The sequence below is a fragment of the Marmota marmota genome, unplaced genomic scaffold (assembly GCF_001458135.2).
Source record: "Marmota marmota marmota unplaced genomic scaffold, marMar, whole genome shotgun sequence".
In the NCBI taxonomy this organism is placed as follows: Eukaryota; Metazoa; Chordata; class Mammalia; order Rodentia; family Sciuridae; genus Marmota; species Marmota marmota.
The window spans coordinates 9,889,375-9,903,645 of NW_026000026.1; the positions used below are offsets into that span (position 1 = coordinate 9,889,375).

The 14,271-nt window shown below is 46.3% G+C and overlaps 1 long non-coding RNA gene across 4 annotated transcripts in view; it reads right to left on the minus strand.

Moving 5' to 3' along the window:
• Positions 1-3,740: 3,740 nt before the first annotated feature.
• Positions 3,741-14,271, minus strand: part of LOC107137331 — a 22,549-nt gene continuing 12,018 nt past the window's right edge. For all 4 annotated transcript variants that reach the window (XR_007350377.1, XR_007350378.1, XR_001502846.2 and 1 more), the window contains 2 exons: positions 4,442-4,613; positions 3,741-4,071 (listed from right to left, as the gene is read on the minus strand). This is a non-coding gene — a long non-coding RNA (uncharacterized LOC107137331). The remainder of the gene's footprint in view (positions 4,072-4,441; positions 4,614-14,271) is intronic.

The window sequence follows — 14,271 nt, forward strand, 5'->3', positions numbered from 1 at the left end:
ACACTTTAGTATCTCTAAAAGATACTAGAGACTTTGTTGTTGTTGTTGTTACCTGGATTGAACCCAGGGGTGCTATTCCATTGAGCTACCTCCCCAGTCCTTTTTATTTTGTTATTTTGAGATGGTCTCCGTTGCTACAGGCCTTGCTAATGGCCTTGAATTTGTGATCCTCCTGCCTCAAGATCCTGGGATCATAGGCGTGCCCCACTGTGCCACTGCGCCCAGTTTAAGGACTCCTTTTAAAAGCATAATCACAGTCAGGGCTGGTGGCACAAACCTGTAATTCCAGCCACTGAAGAGACTGAGGCAGGAAGATCTCAAGTTTGAAGCCAGCCTCAGCAAGTTAGTAAGACCTTGTTTCAAAATAAGAAATTAAAAGGGCTGGGGATGTAACTGAGTGGTAAAAGTTTCCCTGGATTCAATCCCCAGTGGCGGGGGAGGTGGGGGGGAGGTCTATCCTGTCACACCTCACAAAATAAGCAGTGGGTCTTGAATGTCATCAATGATATTGCCAGCGTTTAAATTTCCCAGATGGTTTCCCGGATTTGTTAAAAATGTATTTGTTAAGAACAAATAAATTTATTCTTTAAATTTATTCTTAAAGTGCTCCAGCTAGGGCTGGGGCTCAGTGGTAGAGCACTTTTAATTATTTCGGGAAAATGGAACAATGCTATTTTTAAATGTATTATTATTATTTTATTATTATTGTTTTTATTTTGGTACCGGGGATTGGACCCAGGTAGGTCTAACCACTGAGCTGCATCCCCAGCCCTGTTTATTGTTTATTTGGAGACAGAGTCTTGTTAAGTTGCTTAGGGCCTCGACAAGTTGCTGAGGCTGGCCTTGAACTTGCGATCCTCTTGCCTCAGCCTCCTGGGTTGCTGGGATTATAGAAATGCACCACTGTGTCTGACTGATGTTAGTTTTTGCTGATCTATATTTTATTACTTTTTTTTTTTTTTGGTAGAAAAGATGCCTTTCTAATGAAAAAGAAGCTGTGGCTGCTATTTACTGCAGACACTGTGTCAAACTGTGTGGAGAGACTCACTCCTATTAGCTCAGGGAACCCATTTCCACACTGGGTAACTTGCCCAAGGTCACATGGAGGCCCTGCTTCGTTGGACCTGGATTTGGTGTGTGTGTGTGTGTGTGTGTGTGTGTGTGTGGTTCTGGGAAAGACACCCAGGGCTTTGCACATGGCAGGCAAGTGCCGCAGAACCTACCCAGCAGCTACCTTTATTCATTTATTTATTTACCTTTTTTTTTTTTTTGAAACAAGGTCTCTAAATTGGGCAGGCTGGCCTTGAATTTGCAATCCTCCTGCCTTGGCCTCCTGAGTAATTGGGATTACAGGCGTGTGTCACCGTGCCCAGCCGATTTTTACATTTCTGTTTTATTTTATTGATATATTTTCTGTGCTGCTGGGAACTGAACCCAGGACCATGGGGATGCTGGGTGAGCGCTGTTCCCCTGAGCCTCACTCCTAGCCCTACCTTTTAAAACGGTTGGGGAAAAGTCAAAGGAAGAATGGTGGATGACACCTGAACGTCACGTGAAGTCCCACTACAGTGTTTGTTGAGTTTTATGGGAACACAGCGTGTTTGTTGTTGCTTACGTATTGTCTGTGGTTGCTCCTCCCTGACAGCAGTGGAGCTGAGTAGTTGCAGCAGAGACCTGGTGGCCCACAATGCCTAAAAGATTTACATTCTGGCTCTTAGCAGAAAATGTTGGCTGACTCCTGCCATCAGGTATCAGTTGAAGAGACACCTGGAATAGGTAACGGAGCAGGTCTTGCATTTATCTGGGGGTACATCTAAGCAGATATCATAGCAGACGCAAAGGTCCTGTGGTAGGATCATGTCTGCTGTGTTCCTGGCAAGATAAGGGAGCTCACTGTGATCAGTACAGAGTGGCAAGGCCAGAAAGCAGGGAGGGTCAGAAAAGGAGCATGTATGGTAAGAGCTTTGGCTCCTAGCCCAGGGAGATGGCAGCCATGGCAGTTTTGAAGTGACAGGTGATGTAGTCTAGCTGGGAGTTGAAGCTCTTTTTGTTTATTTTATTTGTTGGTTGGTTGATTGGTTGGTAGGTATTGGGGATTGAACCCATCACTGTCCCTTTTGAGACAGGATCTTGCTAAATTGTGGAGGCTGGTCTTGAATTTATGATCCTCCCTCTTCTGCCTCCTAAACTGGTATTATAGGCATGTACCATTGCTCACTGATGGAACTATTTTAAGGACAGACCAAAGCTGGCTGTGGTGGCATGCGCCTGTAGTCCCGCCTACTTTAGAAATGAGGCAGGATAGCCGGGCACAGTGGTACACGCCTGTAATCCCAGTGGCTCAGGAGGCTGAGGCAGGATGATTGCAAGTGGAGGGCCAACCTTAGCAACTTAGCAAGGCCCTAAGCAACTTGGCAAGACCCTGTCTCTAATTAGAATACAAGAAGGGCTGGGATGTGGCTCAGTGGTTAAGTGTTCCTGGGTTCAATCCTTGGTACCCCCCTGCCAAAAAAAAAGATGGAGCAGGAGGACAGCCTGAGCCAGGAGCCTGAGGCCAGCCTGGGTGCATGGGAAGGCAAAGGAAGGCTGGCCGTGTCTTAGGGAGAGTGCGGGTCTGCCTGGCTGGAGGCCAGGGTTCCCTCTCCAGCACCAGCGAGAAGCCGAGACACAGAATGAAAAAGAACAAATGGAAAAGGGGACAGATATGGAAAGAGAAAAGCCAGTGGCCTGGCCCTCGGGGTTCTGGGCCCCCTCTGAAGCGGAGTCAGCGGGGTTTGCTGTGGAATGGACACAGGAGGAGGCAGTCGAGGCCAACCGAGGCTTTGAGGCTGAGCCAATAAATCCTGAATTTTCTGTGTTGGGACAGGGAAGCCTGAGGAGGAGCGGGCTGGGGGGTGGGGAGGCCGTGGTGCTCCTGGTGGGTGGCGCTGAGCTTGAGAACCTTCCGGGTGTCTGGATGTCCGAGAGGGCAGCCGTCCAGGGAGCTGCTGGATACGGGAGGTGACAATCAGGAAAGGCCCTGCTATGGGATGTACACCTGGCTGTCCTCATGGGGCCACCACGCTGAAAACAGAGGCCGTGGCAATGGGTGGGAGGGAAAAGGGCACGCACTCGGGTGCCTGTCGCCCCTCCCCGCGACCCCCCAGGGGCCTTCCCGTTTTCCCAGCAGACTCCCCAGGAAGCACTCACCGGGTCCAGCCTTGCGGATCTATCTAGTCCTGCCCCTTTCCTCCTGGTCCAGCCCTGCTCACCACCCTGCCCTGCCCTGCCCTGACAGCCCAGGGCACTCGGCCCAGGGCCCTTGTCCCTTTCTCTTGGCTGCTTGTTCTGCTGTCCAGAGACCCTTGGTGGCCGGGGGCCACTTCACCCCAACTGCCTCCACACACAGGTGCCTCCCCTGCTCCCCAGACTCCGTGGCCTAACTCATAAATTCGCACGTTTAGTCTGACGTCTGCCTTCTCTGTCGAGACCACGGGTTCCAGGAGGGCCAGGACTTTGTCTTATTCTTGAGCGACACTTCACATACAGCAGGTGCTCAAATATTAGCTGGAAAGTGGAACAGTTCATGTTCTGCATTCTCTGCCCGGAGCCTCACAGTCCAGCTTCCGAACACCGGGCTCCTCAGAGGCTCGACCTCGCTCCCAGGCCTCCTCCACACTAGACCCGGGCACAGTCCCCAGGAGAACCTGGGAACGAGACTCCGCCCCTTCCAGGAGGGCGCAGGACGCAGCACGCTGAGCTTTATCTTTTCAGTTCCTATTATTATTAGATTAGATATCAGTGGATTCTAAAAGAGAGGCCTGGGGATTATGTACATGCTGAGAGCTTTCAGAACTGCATCGATGGCAGCTTCAGCAGTCATTTATTTTAGTCTATGTATGTCCCAAGAGTGTCACCATCTCTAAATGCGAAGTCATCCTTGTCTTTTAGCACTGCCTTTGGCACCTCTGTTTTGTGGGCGAAGGCTTTACACCTTCATAGTTGAACCTCTTCAACCCCTGCCCCCAACGCCCTCATGCTGGTTTTGAAGCAGGGTGCGCATGCCTGGCAAGTGCTCTATCATATCTCCAACTGTTAAAAGAAAAAAAATAAAATGTTGTTATTCTGAGGCGGGGTCTCCCTCAGGAAAAAGAGGCTGGTCTGGAACTTTCGATCCTCCTGCCTCAGCCTCCTGAGTCCTAGGGATTACTCTCTCCTTTCCTTTAGAGCTTGATCTCACAGCCCGACTGTTGCTTTCAACACTTTTCCTTAAGATTTTTCTGGAAGCATAAAGCCTCCTTTGGTTAGTTTCAGCTACACTCCTTTCCACCAATGCTCCGTCCAAGAGCCAAAGGAGCTTTCTAAGTGCTTGGTTTGGGCAGCTTTATGAGGTGATCAGGTTGTGGAACTGTAAACTGGGTGGCGGCAGGTGATCCTTGGACACGCCCCTTCCAGGTCTTACCTGTCCTCGGAGGGAGGGGCTTCCTCCCCTGATTTAGCAAACACATTTTGGTGTTTTCCTGCGTGGGCGCTGATACATCCGCCAGGACCTGACCTCTTCCCCGGGATATCCCAGTTACAGCTCAAGTGACTGTAGGTTTCTGCCAAAACGGAGAATCCTCTTTCTTTTGTTCCTAAAATCAGGTTTTAAAAAAAATTAACAGTTATGTTGAAACTATAACTTAGAATGGCACCTTGCTAAAACAGAAAAGGGGATTTCTAGGGCCGTGAAGCTACGCCTATGATGCTGTCATGGTGAATACATGTCATATGGACATTTCCCAAAGCTTGCAGAAATGCACAGCACGAGACTGAAACCATGTAGGCAAGGACCTTAGTTAAAAACGATGTATTGATATTGGGTCATCTAGGGCCAGGTGAGGTGGCCCACGCCTGTAATCCCAGCGGCTGGGGAGGCTGAGACAGGAGGATGGAGAGTTCAAAGCCAGTCTCAGGCAAAAGCAAGGTGCTGAGCAGCTCAGTGAGACCCTGTCTCTAAATAAAATACAAGATAGGGCTGGGGGTGGGGCTCAGTGGTCGAGTGCCCCTGAGTTCAATCCCCAGTACCCCGCCCCACCCCACCCCAAAATATTGGCCTATGGAGTGTATCAGATGTGCCTCCCAAGGTCAGAGGCTAAGAATAGGGGGAAAGGTACATGGGGGTGGGGGGGTGAAGAAGGAGGTATATGGGAATTTTCTACACCCTTTAATTTTCTATGGACCACAGTAGTTCTAAACAAACAAACAAACAAAAAGTCTATTAATTAAAAAAAAAACTTAAAAGATGCGTCGTTTAATGAGTGCAGAACTCGGGAGGAAAATGACTCCCATTTCCCTGCCTTATGACTCGGAAATAGAAACATATTTAGGTGGGGTCAGGAACCCTGAGGGAGCTGGGGAACAAGGGCTGTCACCTTTTTCTGCTTCCAAATAGCGCCACCCTTCTTGAGTTTGAGCAGCATGTGGCTTTGCTGGGCTCTGGGGTTTGTGCCTTGCTGGGGATGATCCCTGCAGGACTCTGCCTCTAAGCAGTGCCCTGTCCCCTCTGTTACCTTCTAATGTGACTCTTTTGTTATCCCAAAGAAAATTCTCAGGCTCGGGCTCTTAAAAGACAACACCAAGTGCTTCAACGACTGACAAACCTCAGACTTCCTGTATTTCTCTAACTCACAGGGTTCTCTTCCTCCTTCTTTAATTGGTTAATGATCTCTGGGGCCACAGGCTCTGTCTGCAGCAGTTTCTAAGTAGATCAATGGATCAAAGGTGAGTCTGCTCTAAGTCATTTCACTTGGATATCGAGCTATTAAAAACAGTTGCGGGTTTCTCAAGGACAACCAGGGTATGGATTTGGCAACCCCAAACTCCTGTGGGACAAGCCATCCTGGGCTCGGCCAGCCTGTCCCTGTCACCCATTATTCCTTCCTGGGTCTACACACTCCTAGGAGGCTCCCCACACGCCTGTTCCTGCCTTCAGAAAGGTAATCCACTGCTGTAAATCAGCAAGGGAAGAGAAACCGCCTCATTTCTTTGACAAGCATTTTTAAAAAGGAGATTTATGTTCCCAAGCTTAATTAATTGTTCCTAGGGATCATGACGCCTTTAGGTGAGGTTTTTTTTTTTTTTTTTTCCTTTAAGAACACGTTTCTTATGTAATTTGTTTTGCATTTCTGGAATGAGGAACCTTTTCTGTTGACAGTGTTGTTAAAATCTAGACAAGGCGCCGGTGTGATAGATCACCCAGAGCCCAGGAAGGAAATGATTCACCCCAGTGTGGAGCAGCAGGTGTTCCCGAGCTGGGGTTGCAAGGCAGGTAGGATGCTAGTTACCAGCATGCAGCGGGCACCAGGGCCTGTCCCCTTCACCCTCACTTCCAGAGGGCACCCCCAACCCCTGCCCCGCCCAGCTTGGCGGGCTCCCATGGGGTCCTTCCTGTTCTATTTCCTCTGTCCCAGTAACAAGATGCTGGGAATTCTTCCTCCATTTTAATTTTGAAAAGAAACCTACAAAAGTGAGATTTTTCAAATAAGCCATGTCTGTTTACATGGATCTTCCCAGGCTACTATGTTTTCATTTTGTATTTATGTCTTTTATTTCTTATTTATTTATTTATTTTTGATAATGGGGATTGAACCCAGAGGCGCGTAACCACTGAGCCATGTCCCCAGCCCTTTTTATTTTTATTTTTTTTATTTTGAGACAGGGTTTTGCTAAGTTGCTTAGGGCCTCCCTAAGTTGCTGAGGCTGGCTTGGAACTTGCCATCCTCCTGCCTCAGCCTCCCGAGCCACTGGGAGTACAGGCACGCGCCACCGTGCCCAGTTGTACTTATATTTTTATTGAAACCAGAAATGTGTGCTGCAAACCAAACACATCCATCACCAATAAAAAGATATCAAACAATAAAAACAAAATAGTGGAGAAATAAAAGTTTAAGATATGCATTTTGTTGTATTTCCCTCTCCTTGTTTTAGTAAGGCCTACCACAGAGATGCCCGGGTCACAAACTACAGAAGTTCACCCTTCTTAGGAAAAGTGATGAGAAATATTTCTCATCTTCCTTTGTTTACTTTTACTTCAAAATTTAAAATTGATCACTACTGGAGGGAAATAATCTGAATATTTTACACATTGAGATTCAAGTTCTTGTTTTTATTCCATTGATTCTGCAGGGAGGTCATCAGACTTGATATATGTATTTTGAATAAAAACACTAAAATTAGGCAGGGCCACGGTAAGACTTTTTTTGTGGAATTCTTTGTACAAAAATAAATAGATAGGCCTGGTGCCGTCGGTGGCACACACCTGTATTCCCAATGGCTCAGGAGGCAAAGGCAGAAGGATTGGGAGTTCAAAGCCAGCCTTAGCAATAGTGAGGCGCTAAGCAACTCAGTGAGACCCTGTCTCTAATAAAATACAAAATAGGGCTGGGGAATGTGGCTCAGTGGTCGAGTGTCCCTGAGTTCAATCCTTGATACTCCCCCAAAAAAAATGTATATTTCACTGGACATGGTGGTGCATGCCTGTAGTACCAACAACTCAGAAGATTAAGACTGAAAGATACAAGTTCAAGATCAGCCTGGACAATTTATCAAGACCCTGTCTCAAAAATAACAAATAAAAAAATTTTTAAAAAGGGGGAGGCAGGCTGGATGTAGCTCACTGGTAGAGCATTCTTGGGGTCAATACTCAGTACTGCAAAACCAAAACAAAGAATATATATTTCCAAATAGGCAAATGGATGGGTTCTCACCACAAAAAAATGAGAAGTTGGTAGTGACAGTTATGTTAATGAGTGTGATTTAATCTTTCCACAATGTAAACCTAAATCAAAATATCACATTTACCCTATAAATATACACAAGTATTATTTGCCAATTAAAAATCAATTTTAAGGGCTTCCGATGTAGCTCAGTGATGGAGAGCTTGCTGATGATGTGCGAGGCCTTGGGTTCAATCCATAGTACCTCGTATGCACAAATTCAAATCTGCCAATGAATTGACATAATTGTGAAAAATAATTGTACTCACTTTAAAAAAACTTCAATATGCACTAAAGAGGTATTGAGTGTTCAACATCAGCATACAAATAAATTATGGTAACTTTATTAAACAGTATGTTACTCTACATCAAAAAATGTTTTTTCTTTCTATAGATAACCATTTTTTTTCTGTTTGAAGTGCAAAAAATATTTTTAAAGGGTCTTTCACATAGAATTAGGGGGAAGATTTGTGGAAACAGGCATTCATACATGTAGTGGGTCAACTAACATTGACTTTTGAGAACTTTTTGGAAGGCACATTGGTGGTATCTATTGAAATACAAACAATGCAGTGAGGACTAGGATACATGCCTGAAATCCCAGCAACTCAGGAGGCTGAGGCAGGAGGATCACAAGTTCAAGGTCAGCCTCAGCAATTTAGTGAGGCCCTAAGCAACTCAGCAAGACCTTGTCTCAAAATAAGAAATAAAAAGGGCTGGGGATGGAGCTCAGTGGTAGAGCAACCCTGGGTTCAATCCCCAGGACCAAAAAAAAGAAAACAAGAAATATAAACTGCAAATTCTACTTCCAGGCATTTACTCTATAAATTCATTCTCATAAGTGCAGAAATGTATGGGGATTTATATCTAAATTCACATCTACACACACATATATTTTAATATTTTTAAAGCAGGGTCTTGCTGTTTTGCCCAGGCTGGTGTCCAACACCTGGGCTCCCAGGTTCAAGTGACCTTCTTGCCTCAGTGTCCAAGCCGCTGGGAAATTCACACTCCTGCATTTATCATATTGTACAATTATGTAAACACATAGATATTCATGATTGTAAACATTGAAAAAAATTAAGCTCCATCAAGAGACTGGTTATATAAACAATGGGCTCTTTCCACTATGGAACACTACATAGTCATGAAGAATAATGTGGCATGAAATGACATGGCTCAGTGACCAGAGTCACATTACCTGTCCATTCCTAAACCAGTGGTTCTTAACCAGGCACAATTTTTTTTTTTTTTTGGTACTGAGTATTGAACCGAGGGCTGCTTAACCACTGAGCCATATCCCTACCCCTTTTTTATATTTTATTTAGAGACAGGGTCTCACTGAGTTGCTTAGGGCTGTGCTAAATTGCTGAAGCTGGCTTTGAACTCCTAATCCTCCTTCCTCAGCCTCCTGAGCCACTGGGATTACAGGCATGCACTACTGTGCCCAGCAAGCAGGTGCAATTTTTTCCTAAAGGGAATATTGTCAATGTCTGGAGGCATTTGGTTGTGAAAACTGAGAAGCTAGGTTGCTACCAGCAACACAGTGCATTAGTCATGAGAAATTAGGCAAGTTATGTATCGACAACAATAGCAATAACAAACATTTACGTAGTACCTATTATATGCTGGATGCTGCTGCATGTACTCCACAGACGCTGACTCCCCTGGCCCTCACAGCTGCTCTCTGAGGAGGGGCCTACCACTGTTCTCATCTCACCCAGGTGGACACAGCCCTGACACCTCTCCCAAGGTTAAGAGCTCAGGTGAAGAGGTGGGGATTTGAACCAGGTATGGTGGCGCTGAGCACTTAGTGAGCCCCTGTCTCTACATAAAATACAAAATAGGGCTGGGGATGTGGCTCAGTGGTTGAGTGCCCCTGAATTCAATCCCTGGTACCCACCCCCCCCCCAAAATGTGCATATACTGCATTTGAAATATCAAAGGAGTTTTTAAAAAATCTATATAAAGTTGTTAATTTATTTTTCTTTCCAAAACATACCAAAGGGTAATTTTTTAGTAAACATAAAGTAACATAGCCTGGAGCGTTCACATGATAAAATCCAGGTTTCTCACTGAGGTTGAACATATCCAGGAGGTCCTGGAGGCCCGGTCACTGGGAGCTTAGTGGTGCTCCTTGGTTGCGACATGGACCTGTAATTCAAAATCCCCCCTGCTTGTTTCTGTCCTTCATTCACACACTCCTCAGGGATTTTCTGAGCACGTCCCCTGAGCCCGGCGTTATTCTAGACACAGGTAGAACAAAATCTTTGCCTTCACATACTCCACGTGATTTAGATTTCTATGTTGAAGAGCAAATAATAATCAAGCAAGTGACCCTTCTGCACGGGTTTCAGGTGAGGACACAACTCTGAGGAGATGCAGAAACCGGTGAGGGAGCTGGTTCTGTTCCGTCGTCAGAGGGCAGAGGACGGAAGTCCAGGAGGCAGCTGGACTCTTCAGCTAGTGAAAGGGCTTTAAAGCCACCTGACCGGGTGAGGTCACAGGGGCAGGGAAGTGGCATCTTTTGTATCTCAAGAGTGCTCCAAAGGACAGAGGAACACCTTCTGTCTACATCTGGACAGACAGACAAATAAGGAAAGAGAGACAGACACAGAGGGAGATATGAAAGCAGACACAGAAAACCAGCCCTAGAGAAGCGGTCAGCCCTGGCCGCTGCGGGACCTCAGCCCAAGTGCAAGGTGTGGCCTGGCAGGCTTGGGGGTCAAAAGGTCAGGGCATCTCTCCGCAGGTGCCAAGGGGGCTGGTGAGCCCAGGCCTCCTGCCACACTCAGCTCTGGGGTGACGTACCTCAGCTGCCCTTAGGAGAAGTGGGAGGAGAGGGGCAGGGGTGACGGAAACATCCCCATCTAGACATTTCCTCGTCCTTCTGTTCCTGGCCTTGGGAGGAGATGCCTCTCCGTGGACTCCTTCCTCCAGCCACACCCTCAGAGACCTCCCTCAAGCACTTTATCATAAGAATAGGTCGCATTTAGCCAGATTGCCTTGGTGGATGCCTGTGAATCCCAGCAGCTCTGGAGGCTGAGACCAGAGGTTGGCGAGTTCACAGCCAGCCTCAGCCAAAGCGAGGCGCTAAGCAACTCAGTGAGACCCTGTCTTTAAATGAAGTACAAAATCAGGCTGGGGATGTGGCTCAGTGGCTGAGTGCCCCTGAGTTCAATCCCTAGTATCTCCCCCCACCCGTAAATAGGTCGCATTTATCATCAGATGATTTTCTTTCCATTTTCTTTTTCCTTTTTTTCTGTGTGTGTGTGTGTATGTATGTGTGTGTGTGTGTATGTGTGTGTGTATGTGTATGTGTGTGTGTATGTGTGTGTGTGTATGTGTGTGTGTGTATGTGTGTGTGTATGTGTGTATGTGTGTGTGTGTGTATGTGTGTATGTGTGTGTATGTGTGTATGTGTGTGTGTATGTGTGTGTATGTGTGTGTATGTGTGTGTATGTGTGTGTGTGTATGTGTGTGTGTATGTATGTGTGTGTGTATGTGTGTGTGTGTATGTGTGTGTGTGTGTGACTAGGGATTGAACCAAGGGAGGCTCTTCCACTAAGCCACATCCCCAATGCTTTTCATTTTTCTGAGACAGGGTCTTGCTAAGTTATCCAGTTTGGCCTCCAACTTGAAAGCCTCCTGCTTCAGCCTCCCAAGTCTCTGAAGTGAGAGGCCTGCACCACCTAATGATCTCCTGCCAGGCTCCACACCAAGCACACTCTTCTGTGTCAGCTACGTTGGTCCTCCCTGGGTTGCAGATGCTGTGACTACCCATTATCCATTGTGCAGATGGGGGAGAAGGCCAAAGAATTTCATTTGCCCACGGCCCTCCAGGTGGTCAATGAGGAAGCTAGGATTTGACTCCGCCTGTCTGGCTCAAGCCTGGCTGGTTCAATTCGGTACCATTATTATTAGAGTTAGCAGGTAAGGCCCACTTCCAGAATAGGGAAAATGAGTTTCCAAATCTCAGCTTTGACAGTCACTTGCTGTGTGAGCTGGGCTAAGATCACCTTCTTTCCAGCTTCCGTATCCCCATCTAAGACGTGCTGATGTGATAATAAGAGCTGGCCTCAATGTGAGCAGTGGCAGCTGCATGACTTAATACACCTAAAGAAGCTCTCAGCCTCTGTCACCCACACGCAAATCTGCACTGCTGACCAGTTTTGTAAATAAAGCCTTATTGCTATTTCTTTGTGTGGCAGTGGGGATTAAACCCAAGGGTGCTCCACCACTGAGCTACATCTCTGACCTTTTCCGGACTGTGGTTGTGGCTCAGTGACAGAGCGCTTCCCTCTCACATGTGAGGCACTGGGTTCGATCCTTAGCATCACATGAAAATAAAAACAGAATAAAGTCACTGTGTCCATATATAACTAAAAAGTATTTAAAATTTTTTTTCTTTTTCTTTTGGTACTGGGGATTGAACTCAGGGGCACTCAACCACTGAGCCATACCCCCAGCTCTATTTTGTATTTTATTTAGAGACAGGATCTCCCTCGATGTTGTCGCTGAGGCAGGCTTTGAACTCACAATCCTCCTGCCTCACCCTCCCAAGCCGCTGGGATTGCAGGCATGCCCCATGGCCCCTGGCTTCTTTTTTAAATTTTTTTTTTTTAAACTTTAGTGTTTATTTATTTACTTTTTAGTTCTCGGCGGACACAACATCTTTGTTTGTATGTGGTGCTGAGGATCGAACCCAGGCCGCACGCATGCCAGGCCAGTGCGCTACCGCTTGAGCCACATCCCCAGCCCCTTTTTTAAATTTTGAGACACAGTCTTACTAAGTTTCTGATGAACTTTCCATCCTCTGATCCTCTTGCCTCAGCCTCCGCTGTCACTGGGATCCAGGTGTGGACCCTGCCCCCTCCCACTGCTGTAAATAAAGCTTTATTAGTACAGGGCTTGCCTAGCATTCACAAAGGCCTGGTTTCAGTAGCCAGTACCTCAAAACAAACACAAAAGTAGAGTGTGATTGGAATGCAGTTGTGCTCATTCAGTTACGGGTAATTGGCTATGGCTGCTTTCCTAGGGGTAGTTGAGTAACTAAGATCCAGACTCTATTTTTTTTTAAAATAGTTTTTCAGTTGTCAATGGATATTTATTTATTTATTTATTTATTTATTTATTTATTTATGTGCTGAGAATCAAACCCAGTTCTTCATGCATTCAAGGCAAGCGCTCTACCATTGAGCTACAACCCTAGCCCCTCCCCCCCACTATATGGTTCTTTAAACTTAAAATATGTAGTGCCTCAGGATTTATAGACTCCTTGATCTAAAAAGATCTAAAATATTTACTACAGTCCCTTACTCCTCAGGGACTATTCATATGTTAACTCAGGGACGGAGATCAGCTCTTATTTATGATAGTTTTTTTCCCCTTAGATCTAGAATATTCTTGTTAGATTTTTTTTTCTTTTTTTTTTTTGGTGCTGGGTATTGAACCCAGGGCCTTGTGTGTGCAAGGCAAGCACTCTACCAACTGAGCTATATCCCCAGCCCCAGAATATTCTTGCACATACTAGGTGCTTTATAAAAGATAGAATCTGCATAATGTGTGATAATAAAACAACCCAGCATTCTGAGGAAACTGTTAAATGATGAAACTTCATGTACATTTCCAATATAAAATGACCCCCGATTTACATTTTCATCATTCTGAAGTCTTGTGTGTAAAGCAAGTCTTTAAATAATAGAGCAGTGTCATTCAACTGCCTTGTCTTGGCTTTGGCTGGTTGGGGCCAGAGGGGACCAGCTTTGCTATCTTTGGTTCCTTTGAAGCGGTCATGATCATAAGATGAGACGTAAATACATTCTGTAAACTTCAAGCACGGCAACGTTTTGCAACCGCTTAAACCCCCGCTACAGTAAGCTCTCAGAGTAGTTACAAAATAAAATCATCTTGAACACTGTGGGGTGGAGGCCGAGGAGGAAAGAGGGCAGGGCGAAGGAAACTCCTGGGTTCACCAAGCCACTGAAAAGCAGCCACGTGCTGGAAGCAGGCCTATCCCATGTGGTTCCCAGCACCGACACTTCTATGTACTGTACCCTCGATGGACATTTTGTTTTAAATCGAGGAATGCTAATTTCTAAACAGAACATGACCAGAGGCGATGCTCAAGAATTCCCAAGAATGGGAATGGCCAGCTTTTCAGCTTTTCCAAAATACATTTGGCAAGGCAGGCTGGTCCGCAACCCTGCAGACCCGTGTGCTCATCTCTGCTACGGATACAGGACAAAAAGAAGCAACAAAGACTCCTGTCTAAACAAAGTACTTAGAAGCTAAATACAGGGGCAGGAGTGCAACTTGCATGAGGCCCTGGGTTCTAGCTCCAGCGAAAATAACGAATAAAAATGAAAAAATAAAAACGAAAAAACAAAAACCCAGCATCCTCGGGGAACCCCCCAGTAGCTTGGAGTTCACCTTTCTTCACTAGGTGTAAGGGTGAATGGCGCTCCCTGACAGGGCCTTGGTGGGTCTAGTTTCCTTCTTGTTTATGCAAAGACAGTAGCTCCCCCCCCCCCCC